Consider the following 14,482-nt stretch of genomic DNA (forward strand, 5'->3'; position numbering starts at 1 on the left):
GACCAATTGAACTCAACTCCCGGATATTTTGGTGAACCTAGAACATCTGCGTTATACTTATTTAAATAATGAAGTATTCGCGCCATGGGCTCTTAGGACTGATAAACGCTGGGTTGCTGTCGGTTTGATATCAGTGACATGGTAGACTAATTGACCTCAACTCCCGGACCATTTGAAGTACCTAAAACGTCTGTGTTGGACTTGTTAAACTATTAAAAGCATTTGCATGACCTCTAAGGACCTATATGGACACGCTGAGGTGCTCTCAGTTGAATACTAGTCGTAATTGACCTGGTGACCAGACTCAACTCCCGGACGATTTGGAGAACCTAGAACATCTGCGTTGGTAATGTTATTTGAATGATAAAGCATTCGCATGGGCTCTTAGGACTTATATGGACACTCTAGGTCGCTGTCGGTTTGGTATCAGGCGCAATTGACATGGTATACCAATTGAACTCATCTCCAGGACCATTTGGACTACCTAGAACATCTGCGTTGGACTTATTCAACTGTTAAAGCATTTACATGACCTCTAAGGACCTATATGGACAGGCTTGATTGCTCTCGGTTGGATACTACTCATGATTGACCTGGTGGACCAAATGAACTCAACTCCCGGACAATTTGGAGAACCTGGAACATCTGCATTGTACTTATTTGAATGAGGAAGCATTCGCCTGGGCTCTAAGGACACGTTGGGTTGGTGTCGTTTTGATATTAGGCGTAGTTGACATGGTAGACCAATTGAACTCAACTCCCTGACAATTTGAAGAACCTAGAACATCTGCGTTGCACTTATTTGAATAATGAAGCATTCGCATGGGCTCCTAGGACTGATATGGATACGCTGGGTAACTGTCGGTTTGAAATCAGGCGCAGTTGACATGGTAGACCAATTGAACTCAACTCCCGGACAATTTGGAAAACTTAGAACATCTGATTTGGGCATATTTTAATGGTGAAGCATTCGCACGGGCTCTTAGTACTGATATGGACACGCTGAGTAGCTGTCGGTTTGATATCAGGCGTAGTTTACCTGGTAGACTAATTGACCCTAACTTCAGAACAATTTGGAGAACCTAGAACATCTGAACTGGACGTATTCGAATGATGGAGCATTCACATGGGTTTTTAGGACTTACATGGGCACGCTGGGTTACTATCGGTTTGATATCAGGCGTAGTTGACATGGTAGACCAATTGAACTCAACTCCCGGACCATTTGGAGTACTCAAAACATCTGCGTTGGACTTATTTGACTGTTGAAGCATTTGCATGACCTCTAAGGACCTATATGGACACGCTGAGGTGCTCTCGGTTGGATACTAGTCGTAATTGACCTGGTAGACCAATTGAACTCAACTCCCGGACAATTTGGAGAACCTAGAACATCTGCGTTGTACTTCAACGCAGAGCAACTCTCACCAATATGCCAGATGTATTGGAGGCTTTAAAAAGTTTTTGTTACATTATTTGCACAAATCTCATTCAATTGAATCATATTGAATAGCCTGCATTTGTGTTTATTTAGCACTTCCACAGTTATTAACTGCGAGATTTCTAAACTGCCGCGATTCGCATAAGAGTCCCATGTCGATTTTGACGATTTTGATTTTCTTTCGAGACAATTCTAAACCAAAAATTTTCCTAGGCCGGCGCCAGAATCAAACCAAGCCATGCTCAGTAGTGTCTTGCTTTGTAGCCGCCCGTTACAGCACAGCTAAGGGAGGGCCCCGATAACATGGAAACTAATTATATGCATCTGCACGAGACAAAAGCTTTGAAGTAGTCGTACAAACTCATTAGAGCGTTTGCCGTCTAAATCTGCAAAAAATACTTTGAGTTGCTTTTACCAAACTGTCAGTGCACAACTGAGACCAATCTGGGCATTGATGATGAGCCTATTTGGGCAGATAATGTGCATCAGCAAATGTACTAGCGAAACATGTTTTGATACACCGTTTACAACGTAGACCCTCCCTTCGTAATAAAAAAAGCGCTAGCCTGCTTATCCCAACAGAGACCCACCTGGGCGGTTGCAGTTGGAATCTGCAATTGAATGAGGCTAAACATGTTTTTGGCTACAAATCTCTATAAAAACGACATAAAAACTATCAGTGGTTGTCATTAGACGAGTTAGTATTACCTCATTGATTACTATCACTTGATTGTAACTGCTTCGATACCTATTTTCTACCTCAACAGTAAGGCCTTCTTCAGTGTTTTTATTTGACTCGAGTCAAGTACGAAATACTGAAGATGGCCTTACTACTGAGGTTGAAATGCGTGTATAAAGTTATAATCAAATGGTGAAATTAAATGCAGTAGTATCAACTTGTCTTGTGGACATTGCACTAAAAAAGCTCTAACAAATTCTCTAGTCAACTATCAATTGCACAATTGAAACTCACCTGGTAGAGTTGATGCAAAAGTATAAGATTGCTAATGTCGTTCCTGTTCGCGTGACTTAACATCTAGATCACTTTGATCTGGCAGCCAAAGTACTGGTAGTACAAGTGTCAAACCAATGTCGACGATAAAACAAAACATGTTCTACAACATGATGCATAATAAATTACCAAGTTAGGGCTTGTGGAAGCATAATTTGGAAAAATACTTTAATGACAACAGCGCCACTAGCGTTCTAGTATTTTTGATTCTACTCCTGTTAGTTTCCAGTTTGAATCTGCAAATTCACAATGAATAACAAAGTATTGGGGTGCTTATATCGACAGAAACCTTATGAACAGCACACCAGAAAACTTATGAATGATTTTGTTAACTGACCTCAAAATACCGGTGAGAGCGATGATTCATTCTCAACCCCAGGGCCCAGACTCATTGTCACCTCCGACGACGGTAAGTTATTTTCATGAGTAACCTCCTCAACGGATGAAATTTAATTAACTTTTGTTCAAAAAAATGAATCAGAAACAAACCTAAATAATATGTACTTGGGTTGGTATCAATGTTTTGGTCTTAAGATCAATGAGATGCCTTACCTGTTGCTTTAATACCATATTACCACTTACGGTTGAAGTTCATCGAAGTTATTGCTGCACTAGTCAGACCGTAATCCGTCATACTTTTGATGCTGCTTGCCGACCTGATCCTACGCTGTAAGTATTATGTGACCACTTTTAGTTAAGATGGCTTGCTTTCCGCCGGCGAAAGTTGCAGCACATCTTGTGTGGTTTTGTGTTCCTTCCGGTCCGGTTAACGATATTACCGTCGGTATTCAAAAGTGAAGCATTAATCAACTGTTTCTGTTCGTTGGTCTCTGAACGAGAATCATTTGTTCAGTCTGCCCATCGCCACCAATCGTCTACAGCGTTTCTTCTTCATCCAAAACCTTCATCGCCCCTGCATAACTACGCTATCGTGGTCATCATCTTGATCGAGCGTGGCCGTATCAATGTTGTTGTTGGATTTGATTCTTGATAGCTATTTTTACTCGATGCCATCCCTCGCTAGATGCTCGAACTGCTGTTGCTGCGCGAACGTAGTCGGATGTCCCACTTTCCTACCCTGATGCTGCTGTTTTGCTGTACGTGATGTTACCACTAGCATGGTCCTGGTGGTTAGTGACCGGGTTGTAGTTAACACTTCCGTTAGAAAGGTAGCATTGATGACCAGCTAATCCACACAAACGTAACATTTCTGCTGCTTCAAAACTAAGCTGTTGGTTGTCGACTGACATGCTCGTTTGATTATTGATGGGCTTCTTCTGGATTATCCTCGTTTGGTTTCCAGGAATCCCGGTCACACTAACGGCACCACTTTGTAGGAAGCTGTTTATTTTACACACTGCCTTCATCTGCATCGTGTTTAGCACTGTGTTTAGCTCAGCCCAAATCCCGCAGCAGGCCAACAAATTATACGTCTCCTTCGACGTTTGGGTCCTGGTGGATGTCAAAAATAATGGTCACTTTGAGGCGAACGCTGCGAGAACTGCGCTTCTACAGAAACCGTGCGAAACCCGATTATGTATTCGTACGTTACACTATCGCGGCGCGGCGGAGGAAACGTAAGACAAAAAATAGGTACTTTTCAGTTTTTCAAATGGCCACCGGTCCGGGAGCGGTGGGAGCCGAAAAATATTTGATTTTGCTACTGAGTCGCCTTTGCTGACTGTGGTGCCGGCGGTGCCGGACATAATATCTGTTGCTCACAAACACAATAACGAAGTGTATATTGCACACGGCAGATTTTTGTTAGGCACGTAATTCTAGTGTAAGAGTATGTGGGTATAAAACAAGTATGGAGAGATCCGAGCATGTTTCGCCCGTTATTTATGTGTTGATACATGCAGTGTAGAGTGCGGAAGATCAATGTGTTAGTTGAAATCAAGTAAGAAACATATTATACAAGAGCCCGCAGATTTTGTTTATACATTTCTTGCATTATTCATATGCAGAAACTGTATAAAATCGAACTATACAGTGGATGTCAGTAATTTTTGGTTTGGGTGTGGAGTTAACGAAATGTTTACATGCTTTATGATTTATTTTTTGAGAGCCAGTGCTCACAGCGAAGCAGAGTAGATTAAGAATCTCAAAACTAGACCGTGCAGCTTAAACATGGCCTTTTATTCTATTCTTCAGTGGAGATTGTAGGAGGGTTGCATTCACGACGGAATGGGCAGAAATTCATTAAATTTATTTTCAGAGTTTTGGACCTTTCTATTTATTTTGTTTTCCGAATGTATTTACGACCATATTGAATTCAGGAAATTTTAATTTGCGACGTTTTGAATCGTTGTTTCAACTTGCCCCGCACCACGCATTTCTATTTGCCCCGATGGGTTGAAAATGCGGAGCAATATCAAACTACCAAAATACAAAAATTAAAACGTATCTTCCATCGATTTTTCATAATCATTATGTTTATTCAACAATGAATGCTTACCTACCGTGAAAATTTGATGAAAAAACACTTCCAAACATCATTTTGGGACCTGTTTCATTGGTACGTCAAAAAGTTGGTTCGAATTTTGCAAAGGGCAAAAAATAAACAATGGCAGGGATTGCTTTTAGTAGCTGCAATCTTCCGGGAATAGCAGTCAGAAGGTGCGTTTAGGGGAGTAATTTGTTGAAAAAAATAATCAGGGCATTCGGTCATTGCTGATCTAAATTACAGCTTCCGTTTCAACTTACCCCGCATTTCAACTTGCCGGTGTACCTTAGTGGAATATATAGATGAGCGAAGATAAATCCTCTGTCCACAAACGAGCATGACGTCTCGATTTCAATGGAAATGTTAAGGGCTGTGACGTCATATGTCCGTATGCACGGTCAAAAAAACGACTCAGCCATGCATTCACTCATCTATAGATTCTACTATCTATAGTATTTCTAGTCCAAGCCCATTGCGACAGTACCGTAGAACGTCTCGCCTTCAAGTTCATTAGCCACCGCTTGGAAAGCAGTAAGGAATCCATTTACATATAATCTGCCCAGCCAGTTTTTAAATGAACTTCTTCGGTCAATAATTTGTGCGAATAACGAACGATTCTTCAAAAGCCAGCAAAGGTTGCATTCAATTTTCATAGCATGGATTGCAGCACCCTAAACGGCGGATATTCAAAACTGAATACACTGTGGTACCGTCTATAAATGGGCAACCCACAGATTAGCCCAAAGAACCGAATAAATAGTGAAATGTGAATATGTGCATGGAGACAGTTCCCCTTTGAATAGTAAGTTCTGCTCACATTTTGGGTTGTTCCATTTTTAATATGAGTCGATTTCGTTTCAATTTTCAGTAGTTTATTTCAAACGATGTAGCAGTGTCTTGGAGTGCTGGTATGGATTTTCACTTTTTAACTTTCATATGTTTTCTGGGATAAGTTGCATGCAATACTTGTACACAAAAAGATGGTAAATCACTATATAGTTAAACTTTTCAAGCCATGCAGAATGTACAGTAGGGTAACCGTAACCTTAGTGGAGTAGCACCAATAGTGGAGGTAGTGGGGGTTTTAATGAGATTTATCATATTTACACCCAACCAGAGTCTGCTAGATTTTAATACAATTCTGCATTATTCATATGCAGCAACTGTATAAGAACTTCACATATACGAAATTGCATATGTACGAACTGCGGCACGTTGTATAAGGAGGAGATTTGAGTTTTGGAGACATTTTGCATGTATTTGTACCCCTAAAGACTATTTGTGTGTTTGTGATAAAAAATATCCGATGTATGTATGTGTTAGTGTTGGTTTAAAAACTGTGAATGTATTAGTGACAGCTCCTCTCGCGTGAACAGTACATGTAGTGGTGAGATCACGGACGGACAAAACAAAACAAACCGAGGTGACAGTTCGAATATTATTGTTGGAGAAGCAGGACCCACTGAAGATTTCCGGAATACTTTTTTAACGTGCTGGTAAAGCCAGAAAACTTCCTTTTTGCCGGATTGTGGTGCGGATCCGGCTTACGGTGGGTTCTCGGAACAACGCACAACACGGAGAAGCAGTTCTCTCAAAAGCCACCCTCCAAGAAGAATGCTCTGCCGGATTCGGTCCAAATTAGCAAAAAATCTTTCGTTGATTGTGATCCGTAGCTAACTGTTTTTTTGCCGTAACCAAAGGAACAGAAAACCTTTCCGGGATAGCATAGAGAACGAGAGAGTGTAGTGCCCGTTATCAACAACCACCAGTTGAGATAAAAACCGTGCCGGGGACGGGTCCTTTTAATAACAAAAGCACAAAGCGTTTTGAATTTCGGTAGTTCCCCCTTGTTTAGAACAGAGGATCAATACCCGTCGCGATTAGTCGCATAAACCCGGTCCGGAGGAGTTCTAGAACTGTGCGCAAAGTTTCTTTTGTGCGGACATGATGGTCAAGGAAAAGCCCTATTCAGCTCGAACCTACGATAAGGACGGATACCGATGACGTGCGGCTTGCATTTGTGTGCGGTCCGAAGCGGAAGCGGAGGTGAGTGGAAAAGTGTTACTAATTACATCGTCATTACGTCCCGAATTATGAATAGTTCCAGGTGGCGGAGTGGAATCGAACGAAGAGTCTTCATTAACGGCTTCTCGCGATGTCTTGAAAGAAGCCGGAATTATTGGAGAGCTGGATAGATGTTTAGAATTTTCGAAAACAGTGACCGAACCGAAGTGTTCGTTATGGTTATCACCCAAAAGCTGGATGAATGGGAAGATTTTAAAACTATCGGCCGTAAGCGACGTTCATCATCGAGGAAGCTCTCACGTAGCTGGCACCATAAAGTTAACCCAGCGTCACTATCTTCTGCAGTTACGTCATTCAAAAAATCATCACTGACACAAAATTGCATACACGTGACCACGGACGTGGCGGATGACAAACTCGAATGGGTGCCCACAAGTGCGATGACGAAATCACCACCGCCACAGCCTCCCTTGACGGACGAAGATGGAACGACTTCTATCGAAACGGAAGATCAACCGGTCGCCGACTCCGATTGACTATCGAAAACGATCTCCTAAGCCGTCTTCAACGTTATTGTATTACTTTGAATATTAGGGGAAAGTGGGGCAAGATGGCCATCCTTAGCGGTAATCCTTGTAAAATAGTAAAACTGCTTTGAATTCTGCTGATTTTTGCATGAAACACCTTTAACACACCACATAAGTATCAATAAATACTGATAAATGACGTTAAGTATCTTATAAACTGGGTTTTCAAAAGTTTTTTTGTGATACCAATATTTATCATATGCGGCGCTATGACCACCCCCCTCGGGACAAGACGAGCAAGGACCAAAAGTTATATCAAAAGTCTGCTAAATTTATTTAGAAAAGGTGACACATTTCTTGCACTTTTAAATTTATTTTTAAACGTATTCTTCTAATTGTTGATGCTATCGGCACTCTCTGATTTTAATGGAACTTATTCAAACTTTGCACAACATCAATGATTGTAATGGTATACAAAACAATCTGTAAATTATTGTATGAGTAAGTAAAAGCTTTCAAGTAAAAACTCAACAATTCAAACAGTATGAGGACAGATCAGCGCTCGAGCGAATTTGGCTTTCAACACTCTATCGAATTGCGTCGTGCAACCACATGATCAAAGGGTTGTGCCGAATGGGGCGGCCACATTTCGGTACGGTGCCAGCGGAAACCACCCGTCCCACGTTCATGATTCCGAATAACTCGTACTGGAGTGTGGCGTATTCGTAGCCTCATACCGCCTCTGCCCGCGCTTGGTCCAAATAAATTCTTTCCTACCGGTTCAAGTATCATCCTACCGTGTGGCATTGCCATTCCCTTCTCCGCCAAACAAAGTAACTCAGAGGACGGCGATGGCCACTCCGCCTGAGAACGGAACAGTCTCAAACAAGCAAATTTTTCGGTTGTAGCATCCAGGTCAGGAGCAGCTATTCACCTGATTATTGATTATCGAGCATGCAGATTTCGATGAAATCGAGCTTTTGGATCTAGTACCCGGTGAAGAAATCATGTCCACCTTCTTTAATCTTGATCTGGTCAAGATAGGTCCCTGGAATGAGATTGGGACGGTTATGATAATATAGAACACATTCGCCTCGAAGTGGCGGCAAAGGTTTGCACCGTGTTAACCGCTTCTGCAAATATTAGGTGCAACGCTAATATCCACAGTGGTCTACAACCTCGCAGCCGAAATTCCTAATAAAGAAACCATGGTCATGACGACACCGTTTGTCTTGTTTCAATTGCTAACGATAATCACTGATTACTATGGGTCGATTCTGCTCAGTTGGTGTCAGTACTCCGCGCTAAACATTCGAAGAGTTAGAACTATTGGATTGAACATTAATGAAGGCATTGTCGGATACATGAAGAAACTTAGCATCATAGAATGGTTGACCGTTGAGCGAGAGAGGTGCTAATGTTCGATTTTATGTGTGGATAATATCATAAGGAGCGCATCAAGGAAACGTGTCCCGCACCGTGGCGATTCCTAAAATAAATTTACGAATCTGCGCGTTTCATGTAACACACATTACAGTAGGGTAACGGCAGATATTGTAGAAAGCCTATGCATCGTTCAGAAAGCTCAATTTACAGCATCTAATATCATAACAGTAAAATAGGCTTTACTATCTAACTTATCCGTGGTAAGCTGGAAATGATTGAGTTTGGGGGAGGATTGACAAACGACTTACAAGAGGACCCGTAGGCTGTAATGTTGGGTAGACACCTTTACGTGGTGTGTTACGGGGTAAGATCTACCACGGTTACATTGCCAGCTACAGGCAAATCCTGATCCAACGAATACCTTCCTCCAACTCCGTGGTACTTATGAGGGTGTCGCTATGTCGGTGGCCTCTCGTTAAGTAAGTATTACATCAACACTTCCTTCCTCTCGGCCTAGTGGCCTAGTGGCCAGGAGTAGTAATCCTCATGCTTTTGTTATTTTTGTTTAACCCGTAAATGCCCAGGACGAACTTTTAATTTTGAAAACCATGTATCTCGGAAGTTTTGGAGGTTTTTCTCGGAATTTTCACTAAAATCAAGGGGAATAGTTATACTTTTAGGCACATGCAAACTCTCCCCTTCGGACCCTCCCCCTTTTTATGATTGGGAAAACTAGGTGGCCCAAAAGCGTAATTTTAGGCAGTGATCTATGAAACTGGTCATATTTGGAGATTTAATAGTCTGTTTAACAGCCCGTATGCACAGAGCTATTCAATATGATTCAATTGAATTTTTAAGGCCTCCAATACATCTGGCATATTTTGGTGAAGTTGCTCTGAATAAATAAAAATTGTATCTGCCTGAAGCAACAACCTATAGTGATCCAACAAATCTATATAAGTCCCTAGAGCACGTGCGAATGTTTTACCATTAAAATATGTCCAACTCAGATCTTCTAGGTTCTCCAAATTATCCGGGAGTTGAGTTCAATTGGTCTACCATGTCAACTACGCCTGATATCAAACCGACAGCGACCCAGCGTGTCCATATAGGTCCTTAGTGGTCATGCAAATTATCAGTAAAATAAGTCCAACACAGATGTTCTAGGTTCACCAAATTGTCCGAGAGTTGAGTTCAATTGGTCTACCAGGTCAACTGCGCCTGATACCAAACCGACAGCGCCCCAGCGTGTCCATATAAGTCCTAGGAGCCCATGCGAATGCTTCATCATTTAAATAAGTACAACGCAGATGTTCTAGGTTCTCCAAATTGTCCGGGAGTTGAGTTCAATTGGTCTACCAGGTAAATACGCCTGATATCAAACCGACAGCGACCCAGCGTGTCCATATCAGTCCTAAGAGCCCAAGCGAATGCTTCACTATTTAAATAAGTACAACGCAGATGTTTTAGGTTCTCTAAATTGTCCGGGAGTTGAGTTCAATTGGTCTACCAGGTCAACTACGCCTGATATCAAACCGACAGCGACCCAGCGTGTCCATTTAGGTGCTTAGAGGTCATGCAAATGCACCACCAGTCAAATAAGTCCAACGCAGATGTGCTAGGTTCTCCAAATTGTCCGGGAGTTGAATTCAATTGGTATACCATGTCAACTTCGTCTGATCTCAAACCTACAGGAACCCACCGTGTCCATATCAGTCCTAAGAGCCCAAGCGAATGCTTCACTATTTAAATAAGTACAACGCAGATGTTCTAGGTTCTCCAAATTGTCCGGGAGTTGAGTTCAATTGGTCTACCAGGTCAACTACGCCTGATATCAAACCGACAGCGACCCAGCGTGTCCATATAGCTCGTTGGAGGTCATTAAAATGCATCATCAGTCAAATAAATCCAACGCAGATGTTCTAGGTTCTCCAAATTGTCCAGGAGTTGAGTTCAATTGGTCTACCAGGTCAACTATGCCTGGTTTCAAACTGACAGCAACCCAGCGTGTCCATATAAGTTTTTAGAGGTCATGCAAATGCTTCACCAGTCAAATAAATCCAACGCAAATATTCTAGGTTCTCAAAAATGTCCGGGAGTTGAGTTCAATTAGTCTACCATGTCAACTACGCCTGATATCAAACCGACAGCGACCCAGCGGGTCCATATACCTCCTTGGAGATCATGCAAATGCATCATCAGTCAAATAAGTCCAACGCAGATGTGCTAGGTTCACCAAATTGTTCGGAAGTTGAGTTCAATTGGTCTACCATGTCAACTACGCCTGATATCAAACCGACAACGACCCAGCGTGACCATATCAGTTCTAAAAGCCCATGCGAATGCTTCATCACTGAAGTAAGTACAACGCAGATGTTCTAGGTTCTCCAAATTGTTCAGGAGTTGAGTTCAATTGGTCTACCAGGTCAACTGCGCCTGATATCAAACCGACAGCGATCCAACGTGTATAACACAGATGTTCTAGGCTCTCCAAATTGTTCGTGAGTTGAATTGAATTGGTCTACCAGGTCTTCTTTAGAGGTCATACAAATGCATCACCAGTCAAATAAGTATAACGCAGATGTTGTAGGTTTTCCATGTTGTCCGGGAGTTGACTTCAATTGGTCTACCAGGTCAACTACGCCTGATCTCAAACCGACAGCAACCCAGTGTGCCCATATCAGTCCTTAGAGCCCATACGAATGCTTTACTATTCATATAAGTACAACGCAGATGTTCTAGGTTCTCCAAATTGTCCGGGAGTTGAGTTTAATTGGTATACCATGTTAACTACGCTCGATATCAAACCGACACCAACCCATCGTGTCCTTATAAGTCCCAAGAGCCCATGCAAATGCTCCATCATTCAAATATATCCAATTCAGGTGTTCTAGGTTCTCCAAACTGTTCTGGAGTTGAGTTCAATTGGTCTACCAGGTCAACTACACCTGGTAAAATCCAAAAGCAACCCAACTTGCTCATGTTAGTTCATTGAACCTTTGCGAATGTTTCGATATTCAAATAAGTCCAAAGTAGATGTTATAGATCCTCCAAATTGTTCTGGAATTAAGGTCAATTGGTCTACCTCGTCAACTACACACACAACCGCACATCGGCGCAGGGAGGTTTGACTGGTTTCATAATAGAAGTCCTTGGTTCTACAGATTGTTCCGGAGTTGAGATCAATTGGTCTGCCAGTTCGACTATGTCTAGTACAAAACCAAAAGCAACCAAGCACGTCCATTAAATCCCTATAAACGTAACGACTGATTGACTATTCAAATAGGTCAATTTCAGATTCTGGTTCTTATTCTAATTCGAAAACAACCCATCATGTCTACATGTCAGAGCCTTGACGAATGATTCACGCCTGGTACCAGACTAAGAGGTGCTGGGATTCTTGAATTTATATGGAATCACTGGGTTGCTATAGGTTCGATACAAGGTGTAGTTCACTTGGTAGACTAATTGAATTCATCTCCCGGACAACTTGGAGAATTTAGAACATCTGCGTTGGCCCTATTTTAATGATAAAGCTTTCGTATGGGCTCTAATGACGCATTGGGTTGGTGTCTGTTTGATATCAGGAGTAGTTGACCTGGTAGACCAATTGAACTCAACTCCTGGACAATTTGGTGAACCTAAAACATCTGCGTCGTACTTATTTGAATGATGAAACATTCGCATGAGCTTTCAGGACATGACACGCTGGGTAGCTGTCGGTTTGATATCAGGCGTAGTTGACCTGGTCGACCAATTGAACTCAACTCCCGGATATTTTGGTGAACCTAGAACATCTGCGTTATACTTATTTAAATAATGAAGTATTCGCATGGGCTCTTAGGACTTATAAGGACACGCTGGGTTGCTGTCGGTTTGATATCAGGCGTAATTGACATGGTAGACTAATTGACCTCAACTCCCGGACCATTTGGAGTACCTAAAACGTCTGTGTTGGACTTATTGACTGTTAAAGCATTTGCATGACCTCTAAGGACCTATATGGACACGCTGAGGTGCTCGGTTGGATACTAGTCGTAATTGACCTGGTGACCAATTGAACTCAACTCCCGGACGATTTGGAGAACCTAGAACATCTGCGTTGTACTTATTTGAATGATAAAGCATTCGCATGGGCTCTTAGGACTTATATGGACACTCTAGGTCGCTGTCGGTTTGGTATCAGGCGCAGTTGACATGGTATACCAATTGAACTCATCTCCAGGACCATTTGGACTACCTAGAACATCTGCGTTGGACTTATTCAACTGTTAAAGCATTTACATGACCTCTAAGGACCTATATGGACAGGCTTGATTGCTCTCGGTTGGATACTACTCGTAATTGACCTGGTAGACCAATTGAACTCAACTCCCGGACAATTTGGAGAACCTGGAACATCTGCCTTGTACTTATTTGAATGATGAAGCATTCGCATGGGCTCTTATGACTTATATGGACACGATGGGTCGCTGTCGGTTTGATATCAGGCGTAGTTGACATGGTAGACGAATTAAACTCAACTCCCGGATAATTTGGAGAACCTAGAACATCTGCGTTGTACTTATTTCAATTATGAAGCATGCGCATGGGCTCTTAGGACTGATATGGACACGCTGGGTTTCTGTCGGTTTGATATCAGGCGCAGTTGACATGGTAGACCAATTGAACTCAACTCCGGATAATCTTGAGAACCTAGAACATCTGATTTGGGCATATTTTAATGGTGAAGCATTCGCACGGGCTCTTAGTACTGATATGGACACGCTGAGTTGCTGTCGGTTTGATATCAGGCGTAGTTGACCTGGTAGACTAATTGACCCCAACTCCAGCACAATTTGGAGAACCTAGAACATCTGAATTGGACTTATTCGAATGATGGAGTATTCACATGGGTTTTAGGACTTACATGGGCACGCTGGGTTACTATCGGTTTGATATCAGGCGTAGTTGACATGGTAGACCAATTGAACTCAACTCCCGGACCATTTGGGTACTCAAAACATCTGTGTTGAACTTATTTGACTGTTGAAGCATTTGCATGACCTCTAAGGACCTATATGGACACGCTGAGGTGCTCTCGGTTGGATACTAGTCGTAATTGACCTGGTAGACCAATTGAACTCAACTCCCGGACAATTTGGAGAACCTAGAACATCTGCGTTGTACTTCAACGCAGAGCAACTTCACCACAATATGCCAGATGTATTGGAGGCTTTAAAAAAGTTTTTGTTACATTATTTGCACAAATCTCATTCAATTGAATCATATTGAATAGCCTGTGCATTTGTGTTTATTTAGCACTTCCACAGTTATTAACTGCGAGATTTCTAAACTGCCGCGATTCGCATAAGAGTCCCATGTCGATTTTTGACGATTTTGATTTTCTTTCGAGACAATTCTAAACCAAAAATTTTCCTAGGCCGGCGCCGGGAATCAAACCAAGCCATGCTCAGCATGGTCTTGCTTTGTAGCCGCCCGTTACAGCACGGCTAAGGAGGGCCCCGATAACATGGAAACTAATTATATGCATCTGCACGAGACAAAAAAGCTTTGAAGTAGTCGTACAAACTCATTTGAGCGTTTGCCGTCTAAATCTGCAAAAAATACTTTGAGTTGCTTTTACAAACTGTCAGTGCACAACT

At 42.1% G+C, this 14,482-nt stretch overlaps 1 pseudogene; it reads left to right on the forward strand.

Moving 5' to 3' along the window:
* The first annotated feature begins 6,350 nt into the window (after positions 1-6,350).
* LOC134203491 (diphosphoinositol polyphosphate phosphohydrolase 1-like) lies at positions 6,351-7,646 on the forward strand (annotated as a pseudogene).
* The last annotated feature ends 6,836 nt before the right edge of the window (positions 7,647-14,482 follow it).

This window comes from Armigeres subalbatus, unplaced genomic scaffold, assembly GCF_024139115.2.
Source record: "Armigeres subalbatus isolate Guangzhou_Male unplaced genomic scaffold, GZ_Asu_2 Contig189, whole genome shotgun sequence".
Lineage (NCBI taxonomy): Eukaryota > Metazoa > Arthropoda > Insecta > Diptera > Culicidae > Armigeres > Armigeres subalbatus.